This window comes from Cygnus olor, chromosome 4 (assembly GCF_009769625.2).
Source record: "Cygnus olor isolate bCygOlo1 chromosome 4, bCygOlo1.pri.v2, whole genome shotgun sequence".
NCBI classification, from domain to species: domain Eukaryota; kingdom Metazoa; phylum Chordata; class Aves; order Anseriformes; family Anatidae; genus Cygnus; species Cygnus olor.
Genome location: NC_049172.1, coordinates 53,850,542 through 53,863,360, shown reverse-complemented (window position 1 = coordinate 53,863,360; position 12,819 = coordinate 53,850,542). Strand labels below are relative to the sequence as shown.

Below are 12,819 nucleotides of genomic sequence, written 5' to 3'. Positions count from 1 at the left end.
CAAGAGAAACCCCACAGAAGGCCACGCACACCCCCGCCGCAAGGGCCTTCGCGCTGAAGGCGGCAGGAGGCGGAGCCGGCGGCGGGGCCGCCCCTGCCCTCCCCCGGTGTGCGCGGCCGGCCCGGGGGCCGGGGCCGGGGCCGGGCCGGGGCGGATGGGGACCCGTTAGCGGCGGGAGGGCTCGCCCCGGGCCCGCCGCCGCCTTCCCTGGCAGAGCGGGGGCGCTGCCCGCCGCCGGGACGGGGCGGGGCGGGGAGAAGGCGGGGGTGGGTGCCGGGGCCTCCCTCGGGATTTTTTTTTTCATCATTATTTTTAATTTTAAATTTATTTTATTTTATTTTTTTTTCCCGGCCACTCCCAAGCTACCCCATACACACACCCTTCCCCGGACCGAGAGAGGTGAGAGGGCGGCGGGGGCTTGGCGGTGGGGGGGAGAGGGAGGAGGAGGAGGAGGAGGAGGAGGAGGAGGAGGAGGAGGAAGGCTGCTGCCCACGGGCGGGCTCCCGGCGGCGGAGGGGGAGCGGCCGGGGGGCACCGGGGGGGTCCCGGGGGGCAACCACAGCCGGCCTGTGGTAGCGGGAAGGGGGCAGTTTGGGGTCTGTTGCTCGTGCTTAACAACTTGTTGTGGCGTTGCACAGGCTGGAGGCCGATCTCGGTCTCGGGGAAAGCTGTCGCTGGGGTTTTCTTGCTAGCGTGAATGGGAATAAAAGAACTGAACTCGTCGTTGTGTCAGTGTAGGTTTAACAGAGAAACCCCATTTATATATATAGCGTGTGGGGGAGGCTGTCCTGTTTAAAAAACAACTCACAAGATGTGTTCTCGTGACCGGTTCATTAATTTTGCCAGAAACAGTCGCTGTTCATGTCTTGTGAACATATTTTTGCGCCAGAACTTCAGCAGATGCGTGGAGATGGAGGTTTAAAAACCAAAACAAAAACCACCACAAAACCTGAACTTCACGGCTGCGTTCCTGATCGTGGAGATCATGTTCCCATCGTGCGCTTTTCCTGTTTTCCACTTGCTGAACAATGCTAAGGAGCATACTGGGGCTAAGCTACCAGTAACAACCCCAGTTTGTGTCAGACAGTGTTTTCCTCTGCCGCGCTTCAGCTTCATTGAGCCATGCCTCGAGTGTGTCCCCTGGATGGGCAACGCTGCTCCTGAAGCCAGAGTGTGTATGTACCCCGTGGCAGTGGATTTTAAAGCACTGTGTTTCACAGAAATGCAGTGAGTATGAATATAAAACGAGAAAAACTTGCCACAAAGACGTAAAGATCTTGCATTAAGCCATTATGGTCAAGCTAATTGCAAATTGTTGTCAACTGGTGATTCATATTCACGAACCTGTTTCAGTTATCTGGACTTCTGTATCACCAGTGCTTTTAACAAAGATCAGCCTCCAGTTATTTTGATGTTCTGTGTTTTTTCTAGATGTATTTCAGTGTTTCAGGGTATGGTAAGGAAGACTACCTAAACATAATGTGACCCAATAATGAAAGTTATTGCAGCGTTTAGGACACCGCAGTGTGATTTTACATTTCCTTTACAAAACAGAAGGTGATAGTTTGACTCCTTTCTACCTTTGGTGGAATGTTCCTGCAGCTAATAGAAAAGATCAGAACATGAACGGACAGATATTAGATATTCCCTTTATGCATGCATGCAAGTGTCTTCCAGGGCTATGTTTTCTTTCTTACAGTGACTGTTGTCAACTTGTTTGGTTCCAAAAGTAGACACATAATGTCTCAGCAGGGTAGATTCTTTGAGTAGGAGTCTTTCTTTGACCAAAAAAATTTTGGTGGCCTGCAAATAGAAGAAGGCCGAGAGCCACTCCAATGGTAAGGGTTTGAGACTTTGTATAAAGCTGCTCCATTTGTTGAAGGATATTTAGTGGTGATCCAAGGCTTTATTCACTGATGTAGTTGATGTTACTCTTTGGCAATACTTCTTAGCTTAGGTGGTTCATCAGGCAGAGCAGTTCTTCAGTTCTCTGTCCTTTGTGCAATTATGGCTAACCAAAGATAATGAAAATGCACTATTTAAAAGAAAAAAAATACTGTCTTGTAATGCAGTATTTCTGGAGAGTTTATGTATTCAGGTTTCATACACGTTTCCCCTCTTTCTTTGCATTATTTGTTGTCGTGTATGTAACTTGCGGTTGTGGAAGGAACTGAGGTGACAGTTGTGCAGGGGCACGCTTCCATCTCCTTCCTTCTTTCAGCTTAGGAATCGCAGGACAAACGGAAGGGAGTTGTATCGGAATAGACTAAACGATCTGCTTTCAAGAGTTTTTTCAGTGCCTGGTTCTGATATTTTTGCTCTGTTATTTTTCTCCCTCTAGATTTTTTCTGCCTACCTCATCTTTTTGGAAAGAGGAAGACAAATGGAACTACATGATTCTGTGAACACCTAGAGATCATTCTGGTGTTGTCGGTAATTATTGTACTTATTCAATTCCAACAGTGTGATGCTACAATGAATGTGATTTGAGCCCACAAGTGTATTGTAACTTCCAGGTTACACCTTCACTGATTTTTGTGTTACACGGCTTGTGAGGGCTTCCTGCTGATGTGTGTATGACTGCAGATCCTAGCGTTTGGGAGATTTTTATGTAATTTCATCACTTACCACTTCTCAAAGTTACCATCTTTATCAAAGCATGCTTCATGGAAGACTGTTATATTTACTATAAAATTCAGTTTTAATCTTTAGAGAAAGGTTAGAGAAACCTCTAACCTTTAATCTTTTAACCATTGTAAGAAAACCAGGAAAATTTGATACTGACTTTGTAAGAGAAAATATTTCTTTAGAGAAATGCTTATGATAGAAGCCTACCAACTGCTTAGTCAAACCTCATTATGCCATTAGTGCTAACTGGCTTTTGCTTTCCTTCATTTTTTTAGAAGGAAAGTAGTAAGACTTTTCTAAGCCAAAGTCATTTTCAAAGGGAATAGCTGTGACATTTACACAAAGCAAAGGGGTAAAAGAATGTTGAATGCATGAATACATGAAAGAACCTGGCGTTATATGAACTCTTTGTAAAGTAAAATACTGCTGGAAAAATAGTGATGAGGGTAAGAAAAGCAGTGCCATTAATTTAGAGATACTAGGCTGTACCAAAATGAAAGAAAATATGCTTTCTTGGCAGTGAGATATTCCTGCTTTGGGAATGTTGGTAATGCAACTTTTTTGAAATAACTGTGTACCTCTCTGTTGTCTAGAATTCATTCATGTCATGATACAAATGCAGAAGAGAGGTGATTTTTCTCACTGTTTATTTCATCATTTCTCAAGTCACTAGCAATTTACAATATACATACCATTTTTGGCAGTAGATGCTTTAATTTGTTCTGTTGTGTATATTTCTACTTACCTGGTTCTTGACAAACTCTTTGGCACGGCATAGTGTATTTTGGGGAACTGCAAACTTTGCGTAGCTTTCCAGAAGCAGGCAGTCCAGGGGAATGTTGCAGTTCTACACGCTGTAATAACAGAAAGTCTGCTTTAAGTTAATTGAGCTCAGAGTGATTGCTGAGCACCAGATGCGGTGTCCTTTGTGGCTGCTTGCTGAGACGATTCTAGTCAAGAAGTACACAACTCTCAAGGCAACCTTTATTAAGGGTGGTGACAAAATACTTGAGAATTCTGGGAGTAGTTATTACAGGTCTTATTTTTCTCTGAGCATTTCCTATGTTTGGCCATCACACTTCTGAGTTAAGACATCATGAGTTTTGGATGTTCTGAGTCCATTGCCATCCTCTGTCCCTTCAAAGAACACGGTGAGCAATTTGGTCACTCGTTTTTGTGTATTGTTTCTTATTAGGCAGTTAGGAGAACTTCAGTATTTTTACTCTAGATTGCTATTTTCTTACATATAAATTAATTAGTCTTATTTCACATTTCAAGTACTGACTTCTCAACCATCAGTGCATCCAAAAAGCCACCATGGTTTTAGTTAGTATAGTGAGTATTCAGGCTAAATGGAATTCGTCCTTTTAAGCCTGTAGTACTTTGAAACATGGATCAAAACAGCACTTCGGTATTCCTATTTCTTTAGGTCCTGAAGAAGAAAATGCTTGTTAAACATTTAAGTAGCATATTCCAAATTTAGCATCGCCAAAGTAATACAGTGGCAAGTAATGGGCAGTCAAACTGCTTGCACGACCTGTGGCAATCATCAATACCAACAGCAGGAGAGAATTTGGTGTTATATTAATCTGCTGTGCATTTTTTGTCAATGCAGGCTCAGATAATACCAAAACAAGAACCTGTTTCTCACTCCCCGTTGCTGTCATCCATATCAAATGTTTCAGTATTGCAGAGCAAAAGGATGCTTTTGGTACCTGTTGCTGCAGACTTGGTGCCCAAGTGGAAGTTGAGAGGCACCTGCTTAAGCTCTGTCTTCCTCTGCCTTTATTCGGGTCTGATAAGTTAAAAGCACGGGGTTATGAAGATCAGAATGAAACTGTCTTGAATAAGTGTCAATCTGTCTTCCTTCAGGCTGGCTGCCATATTTTCTGGGAAATAGTAGGCTTTATTTAATTTCTGGTCTTACCAGAAATGCTCTACCTTTCTGGTCTACCCTGGTATTACTGAGTGTCTCAGCACCCCCTCCTTAAGCATTCCCCTGTGCCTGAATATTAATCTGGGTCTGGGCTGTTACTGCTTCAGCCTTGTTAGTGATCCACTCGTTAGCAGCGCAATATCACAAACAAAAGACAGAAAATACTGAGAGGATTGAATTCCAGTCAAGCTTTTTATCCCATTTCATTTTTTTTTTCCTTTTCTTCTGTTCCCTTCCCCCAGTCAATTTATATTCTTGTTGGTATCTTCTACTGTAGATGACTTAGAAAATTTTCACAGCTTTAAAAATGATTGAAACTGCTAAGGTTCCCCTAAAATTACTTTGAGAACAGACTTTTTGTTTTCACTATTTTGCAATAGTTCAAAATATGGTAGCTTCACTTATCAAAAATAGCCAGCCTCATCCAGATTTTCAGAATTTTTAGACTTGACCTGCACCTTTTTCTTTAGTGATCGTGGAAGTTGAAAAGAATTCAAAGGAAATGCCAAAATGTACTCAGAAAATAAAGGAAAGAAAAAGGAAGAAATACGCCTTTGTATCTTACTGCAAGGTAGAATAACTATCAAGCAGGGATGCTGAAGAATAATTGTTTTATGGTCTATGCTGGCATTTTCCCAGAGGACTAATTTCTGTAAAGTTGATAAAGGAATTGATTTCAGTCTGTTCAGAGATTGATACTTTGCCAATTAATTACCTCTTCAGCTGTAAGTACAATCGATGTTGAAATTCTGATGTCCTACTTGACAGCAGGATTTATTTTGAAGAATTTTTGAATAGCAACTTGGATTCTTCCAAGAACATCCATAAGACTTTCAGAATTAGTGGAAAGCTGTTTATAAAATTGTACAGGAATTATTTGTAAAACAGAAATTTAAGGCACACGAATGTCTAGATCTCTTCTAAAATACATCTGAATAGACTTGTCCTACTGCCTTAGTTAGTACTCTGTCAAAATAATCAGTGGACTTTGTATTGACTTTTTATTGAAAACTTTAATAAGAAATTAACAAACTCGCTTGAAATTTGCGATGGTTTACAATTCAAGAAATTGTCACTTAAATCACCATTCTACTTTTATTTTGTGAAACATTCTGTGCTCCTGTATTATGTGTACAGTGGTGGATTAGTTTTTTTCTTCAGAGTGTATTGATTTTTCTGGACATCCTTTTAGCTATATTCTAAGTGTTTTCCTATCTAAGGGGTGCATACGTTTTTAACTTGGAGAAGTGTCACCCCTTACAGTTTCAAAAAGCTGCAATTTGTCCAAGTGTTTTGTGTGATTACAGCCTGTTGAGCCTGTGAGAAATACTTTGAAAATGTGTAAGGCGTTTCTCATTCTTACACATACTTGGTTTTACTGGGGGGAAGGAGAGAATGTCTTATCTAAAAAGAATGAAAACCTAAGTAACGTAGTGCTGTGGACAATTTTGTGTTTTCAGCCCTGTTTCTGATGATCTTTACTTGAATATTTCCTTTGGGTTGTAATTGAAGACTCTTTGTTCAGTTAGGCTTTTTGTCTACATCAATAAAGCAGTTCTCACCTTAGCAAAACACCACACAAGTAGCATTGGAAAGGGCAACATTAAATGAAAAATTAATTTTGTGAAACGTTGGGCATTATGAGGCCAGAACCCTGACTATTTGTTTCATCATTTTTGTTTTGAGATTATAGTGTTCTGGAAAGTGTTTGATTATAAAATTAAAAAACAAACAAACAAAAAAATCCTTTCCAACCTCAGTTCCAATTAGAACTAAAACCTTTAAGATAGGGACTCTACAGGACACACTTTATTTAATACCTGAGGTACATATTTCTTCTTCTGAAATATCGTATTAATAGCAGTTAGTAAAAAATAATAGAAAAAGGGCCACGACAATCTAAAAAAAAGCTAAGCATGAAATATAAAAAATAGTTCAAATTTACAGCTGTACGTTTTCAGTTGAGTGAAATGTTTTGATTCGTAAACTATTTCTGCTCTATTTGCTTCCTGCTAGTTTCCCTGAAGTTACCTCTTTTCATTTTTCTCTTTTCATCAGCTTAATCAATAGGTGATATATTTTAAAAGCTGGACTTAGATGGAGCAAAATGGATTTCCTATTCTTGCTTCCATATGTTTCACACAGTGTTTTCAGAAGAAATGAAAGGGCATTGTACTGTAATCTGCTTATGGTTTGGTAACCCTTTTATGCTCAATGTTGCTTATTGGCAGCTGTATTCTCAGCTACAGGAACTGCTTTTCTATAATGGCTTGGAATATGGAGATCTTGCAGCCCATCAAACTGTTAGCTGTTTCAGTTTCTAAGGGCTCCTGTTTTCTCCTGGCATTCTTGAACCCACTTGCTGTATATACATTGTTTATAAAAGGGAAAGAGGAATGAAGAAACAGAAGGGGAGAAAAGAAAAATCTGTGGTCAGAACACCTCCTTCATTCTTTGTATCATCCTGCTATCTAAAATTTATTTCAAAGTGTGCTAAGCTGTCACGCAATCATAGTTATTCAGAATAAAATTTTTAAAAGGGAGCTACCTTATCTCTTCTAGATTATTTTCTGGTGTATTTTTTCTGGTGTGTCTTCTGTCTCGTATCTTCTGCCTCCCCTCCTTTCTCCCCTATCTTAAGAAGTTCTAAGAGAAAATGCTGATAACATTTTGGTATGGGTTATATAGGCATGATGAAGATGGTAACATAATCTGTTTAGTATAGATTTGAGTTGATTTGAGGGGAAACAGTATAATTCACTATTTAAAAAATGCACACCATTGTAGACTCGATTTCAGATCCAACAGAACTTGTCAAAATCGAGCTAAAGAATACCAATAGAACAGATAAAATATTCATAGTCTGTGGGCTGGGTACAATGTACAGTAAGAAAAAAGTCGAGTTCGGAGAGGTTTACTAACCTGAGCTGTAAAGAATACAGGTAGAAATGAAATATGGCTGAATTACCATATTAACAAGTAGCATGTATGCAGTGAGGAGAAATGAGAGAAGCTCATGTGAAAGTCAGCTTTTTTCAGTGGTTTTGGCAATTGGATTGTTTGCATGCAAGTTCTTATTTGTTGTCAGAGTAGACAATTTACATTGTCATTTGTGCAAATAAGCTATTAGCCTGATGTTTGCCATTCCAGGTAAATATTCTGCAGTGAGTATTCATTGCATACAGTATAAGTAAAATGCATTTGGTGGGTAGATATTCTAAAATGTATTCTGATAGTCTAAAAACAACTGCTTTTGAATATTAAATGATCGCTCAGTCATTGCCAAAGATAAAACCAAATTTTAAAGCTTGCTTTTCTACGTGCAGTGAGAGAAATGCTATTTTGGATGTAAATATAATCACGAGCTTATGTATTCAGACTATAATTAAAACATTATGAAAGTAGAGCAGTTAATGATGTTATCATAACTTGATAAGGCTTGGCATGCTCTTCGCCGAGAACTAGCATTTTAGGCTTGGAAGTATTTTCCAAACAAATAAAAGTAATTAACTAAAATTAATCTATGCATTCATAAAAATGTAGGCAGATCAAGTGATAAGTAACAACTTCACTGCTCTCACTTCCTGATAGATTTTTTTCATTAACAAATACAAATTTAAGTTGCACCTTTGCATAATAAATTGGCTTTTAGACTGAAGAACAAGTGCACTTAAAACAGATTGTGATAATTTCTGTAAATATTCAAACATTTTTTTCTGGAAGTGTATAAACTCAGTAAGTGAGAACACTTTATATATAAATACTGTAAGCTAGATAAGGAATTTTTAGAACTTTGAGCTAATGGGGAAGATAGATGAAGTGATTGCAAACTATCTAAAGCTAATGATAGCTACATGCAGTAGTACAATATGTTAGTTTTGTATTTTCCTTAAGATTTAGATGGAGTTGATAAAGAAAAAAATACCGAGTAAGCAAATAATGAAAGCTTTCTGTCAATTATGCCTTTTCCCTCTGACAGCTTAGCCAACTGAGTTCAAGAGTTGTCTCTTTTTTGAGCATGCCACCTAGATAGTGGATTAATGTCCCTAGGAATACCAAAGGTTCTTGTACTCCTGCGGTTTGGATTAGTATCCTGTGTTCCTCCTCGCAGTTAATTTATGTTGCTCTTGCCTTGTTCTCATTTTCTGTGCAGAATAGGAAATATATTAGGAATTCTGTAAAAGCAGGGGTGAGGCAGCTAAGATGATGGGTCAGTGTGTCTCTTGGGATAGCTAAACAGTTGACTCGGCAAGTGCTTTAATGATTAAGAGGTTTAATGGATGGCCTAGACTTCTACCATCGTTGCTTTCTTTCTCAAGGTCATTTTAGTTTTATGCAGCTGTGGAAAGGTAGGAGCTCATTGTTGTGTTTCAACAATGTCAGACACAGTGATTTCTGTTCCACTCTGTTTCTAAATCTTAGGCTTAGGTGATATGCAGCCATTCCAAGGTAAGGAGGAAGCTTGTGAGCCTGCAAGTTCCCGAGACAAGCTGGATTTATGTCTTTTGGTTTATCAATTCCTCCCTAATATCTTGTGTGTCTATTTGCCAGTTTCAGGCAAACTCTGACGGAAACGAGCTTTTCACATGTTTAAATTTCTGAAAGGTATTGAAAATATTGGGTAAGTAGGGAAGTCTAAATAAGTAATACTACCTGACTTGCCAGCTGATAGGCCTGTCTGCATCTGGGTCTGAATATGGCAAAGGATTTGCTCGTCCTGCCTGTCGGGTGTCAGGTTGGGAGGGATCTGTGTGCCTGTGGGTGAGGGGACCAAGTGAGAAGAAGCATCCAGGAGAACAGGAGTTAACGTTAGAAGAGCCTGTAAAATAAATAAAAGTGGGGAACCTAACTGTAAATAAAACTGTAAAACTGTAAAATAAATAAAAGTGGGCATTACTTTTGCTCTCCCTTCTCTTTCTGCAGTTTTGTGCAAAAGAAATCAGTCTGGGCTAGTTTTACAATTCTCAGATCAATTTATTTACTGCCATTGATTCAAGTAAATGTATATTTGATAAACACTATTCAGCAATTAACATTTTCTCTTTACTTACTGTATCTATTTATAGTTTAAGATTTGCTTTCTGGCCACAAAATTTAAAACATAGGGTTTCTTTCAGGTCAGAATAAAAGAATTACTTCTATTGGTGTTAAATTCCACTGCTGTTCTTCAAATATATCTTCATGCAATTTTATGTAGGATCAGTGATTATGTTTAGGAATATGTGGTGATTTGATACATGATTTAATCTGAAATTAAATAGCGTCCAAATAGAGAATTAAAGGGTATTTTCCCTTACGTGCCTCAGATACGTATTATTTTAAGCAACTTTGACTCAAGGCGGAAGACTAGTTTTGTTTTAGAGTGAAGGGGATAATTGAATGTACCATGATTTGTTCTGCATTTTTTTCCTAATAGTACTTCCTTGAGCCAAATCACTGGTAAAATCAATGGAAACCTTTAATTAGCATCTCTAATTTAATCATGTTGATTTCATGACTTTGTGAAGCTTATTGTAATGTGAAAACCCTATTGTCAAGATATGATGTTTGTAATTAAAGCAAGTAATACAAGGCATTTTATTGTGTATTTATAAACAAATACATATATGATCCAGTTTAAATGTCTAGGGCTATTTGATTAAGAATACTGCACTCTGGTATTGATTTCACATTTCAGTGCTTTATTTCAAATGTACAGTTACTGATGTAAATGTTACTCATTATGGCAAAACAAGATTAAAGGGTTGGGTTTTCTATTCTCCAAAATAATCCTTTCTAGTAACATACATCTGCCAGCTGCTAGTGTGTCTACTGCAGCTAAACAGGATTTTTAGTAGTGATTGGTGTTGATGCACCTCACTAGCCCTTAACTGGAATAACATTTAAATGCTCTTTTAAAAGTCTTCACTGTAATACATACGTTTCATAAGGAATTGAGAATTTCTTTCTGCGGCATTTCTTGTGTAGTCATTTCTTCATCTGTGTTCAGTGAATTGTATAAAGAGCAATCATCATCGACAAGCTGAATTGGAAAACTGCTGCTTTGCACTGTGCTGCTGTATTGAGTTAAATCTCACATATTTGGAGTTAGCCTAGAAAATCTCATATCATACTGGAAGGGGGAAAAGAAAGTGTGCACAAACGGTATCCTTGTGGTAACGTTCTAGGAAAGAATACTCCTAAAGTATTTGTTTAAAAAGTAAGGCGTTTATTACGTTTGTTTATATTGTATAAGAGATGAATGAATTCTTCATTTAGCAGCAGAGATGAGAACATCCTGTTCTGGAACAACACTTCCATTCCATGAGTTTTGTGGAATTCATGGGTTGAACTCCTCTCTTCCTGTACTCCTAGTTACTATGCTTGGCAGTCATCTTCAGTACTTGTAAGGATCATAACCATAAAGTGGCAGTAGATCAAAATGTTTTCTATCTACCCAACCTTGAGCTTACCAAAATGATTTATTTCTATCCAGCTGTTGCTTTTAAGGCTCTTATGCCATAAAGGCACTTTTTTATGGGAGTACACAAATGGAATTAGGATGCTCATTTGATAGATTATGTCGCTTTCATGTTATTTGTGTGATCACGTTCAAGGTGTTGTTATTAGACACAAGTCTTTCATTGTCACAGCAGCCAGTCCTGTAAAGTCAGTATGAGGAGGCCCTCTTACCTCCAGGGCCTTTATCCCGTGGGACTTTTTCCAGCAGATCCCTGAGTAGGCTAAATCTGCTGTCCTGAAGTCCAGATTCATGGTCTTGGGTTTTGCCCTACTCTGTCCTCTCAGGAACCGATACCACCCTGAACTCTACCATTGCATGGTCACTGCAGCTAAGGCTGCCTTTGACCTTCATATCCCCAACAAATGCTTGGCTACCATTCGACTTTGACTGCATTGGAAAAGTAAATTCAGAGTGCTTAAGAGAATACTAGAATTAGATAGTGGTGGAATTTTAAAGGCTTCCTTTTTCTTATGAGAGGTTGATCCCATTTTTAAATGCAGTTCAACTTTTATAATGTAGAGAAACTGCAGATTAATTGGCTTTTGAGTGCTACAGCTTTTAATACAGTGGCAAGACTTTTATTGCAAGGTTCTGTTTGACACCTGTGATGTTATACATAGCTGGGTTTCTAAAATGTCACGTGTCTTGTGTAACACTACATAACAAATGTAGCACTAATTCTTAAAATTAAATAAGAGTTCTGGTTTTCATGTTAATGAGACATTAATATGATTCTGATAGCCACTGATAAGATTCTCATAAGCATTGTGTCTTTTAGTGTGATGTTTCTTTTATACTTTAATCATTTGTGCTGGCATTCTGTGAACCTCGTCTTCTACCATACTATTTTTGAGTTACAGTTGTACACAAAAAATTCCAAATGAGGTCACACTGTTTATTTTATAAGTATATAATAAACTATGATATCCTCATATCCCTTTTGCAGCCTGTTGTCTCATGGGGGAGTAGGGGCTTGTTAACTGAAGCTACTAATTAAGCAGAAGTCCTCAATGAGAAAGATACACTGAGTCTCTTGAGGTGTCTTTTGGTGTTAAATCATTTGTTTAGGATGCTTACATCTCTGTCTTGAAATGCCTTGCTTCAGCAACTGTGGCATTGTGTACCTTGACGTTTAAATAAACTTTTTGCCCACAGACATCTATGTAGTACTTCTTGAAGTTTATATAGTCTGTCATGGAGTGTTATCTTCTATTACCTGATGACACGCACACATACTTTTTTCTTACTGTGTTAAAATCTGGTAGTTCACTACATGGGGCCTAACGCCAAACTGGGAGCACCTGTAATATTTTGCTGAACAAGCATCCACTCCTTTATTGACAACACTGGTAGTGGTGTTCTTTACTGATTTTTCTGTGTTTCTGAGGGAAACTCAAGATTTTGTGGTGAAAAAAAGCTATCTTGGAAAAATGTAAAAATACCTTCCTCAGTTTGCCTGCAAATTAGTTTGCCTACCTTCAGTTGGCCTGCAGATTTATCGTCACAGGTGACCTTGGCCATGTTTGTATTATCTTGATAACAGGAAACTATCACCATGTGATTTTGTGTGGGTTTCCCTCGTTCTTTTTATGTGTGGTATATGGCCTTGTGTAGCTTTATTAGGCAATACCTTCCTAAAGTGGTGCTAAAGAAAGGCTTTCCTTTTGGCAGGACTTGTTAACAAGTTCATGAGTGGAAAATCCTGCTTAACTAACACGATTTCCTTTATGACAAGGTTGCCCGCCCAGTTGAC

At 38.6% G+C, this 12,819-nt stretch overlaps 1 protein-coding gene across 3 annotated transcripts in view; it reads left to right on the top strand.

Annotated features, from left to right (window-relative positions):
- The first annotated feature begins 238 nt into the window (after positions 1-238).
- Positions 239-12,819, top strand: part of KLHL5 (kelch like family member 5) — a 57,042-nt gene continuing 44,461 nt past the window's right edge. The window contains exons 1-2 of one of the 3 annotated variants that reach the window (XM_040557037.1): positions 239-399; positions 2,342-2,429. The gene's annotated coding sequence lies outside the window, so the exon portion shown is untranslated. Of the gene's footprint in view, positions 400-2,341; positions 2,434-5,271; positions 5,290-12,819 lie in introns of those variants that run through there. The other 2 variants (XM_040557036.1, XM_040557038.1) reach the window with 2 other exon arrangements.